Raw genomic sequence first — 4582 nt, forward strand, 5'->3', positions numbered from 1 at the left:
CACGACAATTTAATACAAAAGACTTTGCTGGGGCATCACAGATAACAGCATGCAATTTAACTGTAACTTCTTTATTATTATATTTTATTATTGTTTGTTTCATAAATTTTAATTCATCAACAAACTCTTTTAAATAATTATTTGGGTCGTTTGGTTTTTTTTTTCCAAAATATAAACCAATCAAAAATACAACTGGTTTTTTAAAACTTAAATTAGAATAATAACCCATAATTGGCCAAAGATGACTAGGTGGATTTTTTGTAACAGATATTCCATCAATACCAACCACTAACAATAATTCTGATGGCAATTGGCCTACAGTTTTTTCATCTAACATCTTGATTGAATTTTCTATTCCAAAATAATAATAATGTCCATCTTCCATAGCTCTTACTTGAGTAATTTTTGGTGTCTTTAGTAATGTTCGAGCATCCTGTGGAAGTTCCTTTAGATTCAATACTAATTTTAATCTTTTAAGTAAGTCACTAACTGCTACTTTTGAAATATTAAATAATAAAGCCCATTTTGCTAGTACAGAACATAAATCTTCACTATCAATAGATGGATTTTCATATTCAGAAGATGTTGAAGTTGAATAGCATTCATCACCATCTGAAAAAACCTCTAATGGGGTATCTTCAATTTCTGCAGTTTCAAGAGACATAGAGTTAACATTATAACAATTGTTCAAATTTAGTTGGCCAGATACTAAATCATTTAAATGACAAAGAGGTGTTATTGCAGAAACATTATGTTTTATGGGTTGATTTAAATCGTTCTCGCTGTCAGAACTAGCATATATCATAGCAGTAGTTTTTTTTCTAGCCCTATACTTAGAACTTTTGCTAACTTTGAGCTTTAATTTCTTATTTAGGCCTTCCATCATGTGTAACTATAAAATAACCATTTTTTAAATGAATTAATGATTTCATAATAATTATGAACTATTAATGTAATACCAAATATACTTTATAAACATTTATATAGCTATAATATATTGTAATAACTAAGTAGTTAAGTCTATCATATAAAAATCTAAATAATTATCTTCTAGCTGTAAAATAATATTATTATAATACTTAAGTTTATGTTTTATAATTATTATTAAATACAATTTTAAAATTGTATTTTTATAGTTGTATTATTATGCCTATAAAAATCTTAATAATTATTTTCTAGCTGTAGATTAATATTATTATAGGTAGAATAAGACATATTTATTTATTTTTATAAACTTTTTAATTTATGTTATTACTCCATCTAATATAATATATACACAACATAAAGGTATTAGTATTGCTAGGGTAATATAAGATATCTCAATTAACCATAGGTAGATACTAGGTATTATGAAAATAATTAACATTTTATTTAATTTTATTTAATAAAAATGTAAATTATTAAATTGGTACCAATGTAAATTTTGGTTAAGTACTTATTACTTGAAATACAAACATAGGATATTAAATACAACAAAATTAGTAACTTCTTAAAAACAAAACTTAATTTAGGTAGGTAATTAGTTCTAAATTATAAAATTTAAAAAAGTATTCTAATGTTTAAGCTTGTTGTTTAACAACTTTTTTTTTCTAATTATATTATACAAACAATATTATTACTTAATTTTTATTCAAATACAAAAACATGATTTCTGAAGTTTAGTCAATTAATTATACAAAGTTTTCTACTGTAATCAACTACATATTATAGAGTACCTTACTCACTTTTACTTTGCCAGAAGGTGTATTTATTACTATTTAATAATTATTATGTTATAGAAATACAATTTATTAGTACCATTTAAAACTGAAACAAATACATAGGTACTGATCTAGAATTATATACTTCAGGTTTTAAGAATTATATACCTATTTATGTGTGCATGTATATTGTATAACTAAGAATTAGTTACCTACTTTGCGAGATTAAATAAATACCAAGGTATATAAAAAATAGTATTTAAATCATAAATAAACCATAAGTGTATTAAATTAATAGTAATTTATATGATTACATAGTATACAATTAGAAAAAATAGTGCTATTATAATAATCTATAATAGGTAGTAATATAAATTATTAACTGTATTTCAGGCATTATAAATAAAGGTATATTAACAATAATATATTGATATTTTGTATTATTATAGTAATCAACTAATATTGTATAATACATTACATTTAATATACTTACATGATTTGTCTGCATATTATTCCGCGATTTATGTAGAGAACAGAGAACACAAAACACGCGCTGTAAATTAGTGTAGGTATGTGTAAAGAAAGTGAAGAAACGGTAAAGACCATAGACAAGTATACTAAAGAGATACGTATCGGTACACATGTGTAATATACCAACGAAACGTAACGTATCGGTGCATAAATGTAATATACTAACGAAACGTAACGTATCAGTACGTATCTATTCCATAATGAATAATATACTTGTTATCTAACGAATTTTTCTCGTAATATCTTCTTGTATCAAAATTAGTCATTTGTTTACTAGTAAATTTTCTAATAGGAACTTGTAGTAATGTAGTTGTTTATTTAAAATTAATTAATTAAAAGAAGTCTCCACACGCGCATAATACATTAATAAATTATGTAGACAAATGTTATTGATAACTGATAAGAAAAAAAGGTTGAACGTTCAATGTTTACACACCAGCTCTGTTGCACGACCTTCAAATAAAGATCTTAAGTTCACATCACTGAACCGTTGAACATTGGCTCTTTGAACTTACCAACCACCTCGACAAATAGGAAAATTATTAAAAGTTCGATATTTGAACTTAGCACTTTCCATACACCATTCGGTCGTGTGAACCGACCGTGAACCAACTTATTGTTACTCGGGTAGTGGCGATTCGCGCTCACGTTTTTCACTTGCTGATTAAAGCCTGATGATTAGCACCCAAAAAATACAATTAAAAATATAAAAATGCACGACGGCGATTAGCGCACGTACGGCGTTATTGCGACAACGCTGGAGAATAGACTAAATCTTAAAATAATATATTACACGGCCGACGCGGACGGACGGGAAGACACACAAGTGTGGCTGATTAAGCTTCCTCACGCGTAATCTTACCATTATATAATTCACATAACATTAAAATACAAAATAAAACAATATAAATAAACAGTATGTGATATCCTATGTGTGTGTGTGTGTGTGTGTGTGTGTGTGTCGGACGGCCGGTTATCGCGTACTAGTCTGCGTTATTCGCGATCGCATATTATTTGGGCGTCAACATCCTTGAACAGAAATCTAAAATAAAATTTAATGTAAGATTTCTTAATACTTAGTGTTAGTGTTTTACAAAATTTTAAAATTTTAACATAAAATATTATTATTATTTTTTTTTTTTTGTTAGTCTCTTAAGTTCTAATTAAATATAGTACGTTCATAGACATTATTTGCTGAAAATTAAAATTACCTATTAATATCTTAATTTAACAATATATTATATGACATATATTTGTCTTACAAGTAAAATACAATTTTGTCTTATAATTAAATACATAAACATTTTTTTTGGTACTGGTTTGTTATAGCCCCGCCGCGGCGGGTGAAAACTTTATAGCCCCGCCACTCAGGTTTGTTATCGCCCCGCCATTCATATAACAATAAATACATCGAATAAATATAAATATAAAATAGTGATATAATTAAAAATGTATATTTATTGACGATATATTGATAAAATATTTAAAAAAAATTAATATTAAAAAATTGAATAATAATTAATATAAAAAAGTTATATAATTAAAAATGTTTATTTATTGATTTAAAAAAAATTAATATTCAAAAAATTTATGCTTTATGTGATTCCCAAAATTCTTGTATATCTTTTAAAATTGTTTCAAACGGATCACTATTATTTAGTTTTGATCGCCACATAAATTCTGCCAAGTACGAATCTAAAAAATTTCTATCCGTCCCTCTACGTTTTTTGTTGCCCCATTTGGCCGCACCCCACATTCTTTCGACATTTTGTGTGTGGGTTCCTGAATTAGGGTCCACGAAATTATATTTATGATTGACTTGATTATGTTGAAAACCATGTTGTTGCAAATTAGCATAAGCTTTCCAACTATCAGAAAAAATGATAGAACCATGTCTAATATATCGGTTAATAATAGGTATCAATGTAATTTCTGATCTATTTGGTACACTAACTATGAAACATTCCTTAGTTTCACGGCATATACCACCAAACACCCATTGTTGAGGTAATATACGTCCTGCATTATTTTTCCGCCGTACGAAAAGACTTTCATCAATTTCCACTATTAAGTTTAGACCACCTACTTGATTGTTGTTGCTCTCCATGCGCCAAACACAAACTTCTCGTAAGTAGTTGTTCCAATCGACTACCGCATTTTTTCCAATATTCAATTCACGTTTGCAATATGTCACTGAAGTAAGTTCATGAGCCCAAGAGTATATAAAATACACAATACTATTTATCGGCAATCTCGAACCGTTCAGCCAATTATTTACCCTTTTACCTTTCTCTTCACGACAATCCCTTCGTTGACATCGCCATCTCGACCCTTTCAAAAACATTTCGTGG

Source organism: Aphis gossypii, unplaced genomic scaffold (assembly GCF_020184175.1).
Source record: "Aphis gossypii isolate Hap1 unplaced genomic scaffold, ASM2018417v2 Contig00225, whole genome shotgun sequence".
Taxonomy (NCBI): domain Eukaryota; kingdom Metazoa; phylum Arthropoda; class Insecta; order Hemiptera; family Aphididae; genus Aphis; species Aphis gossypii.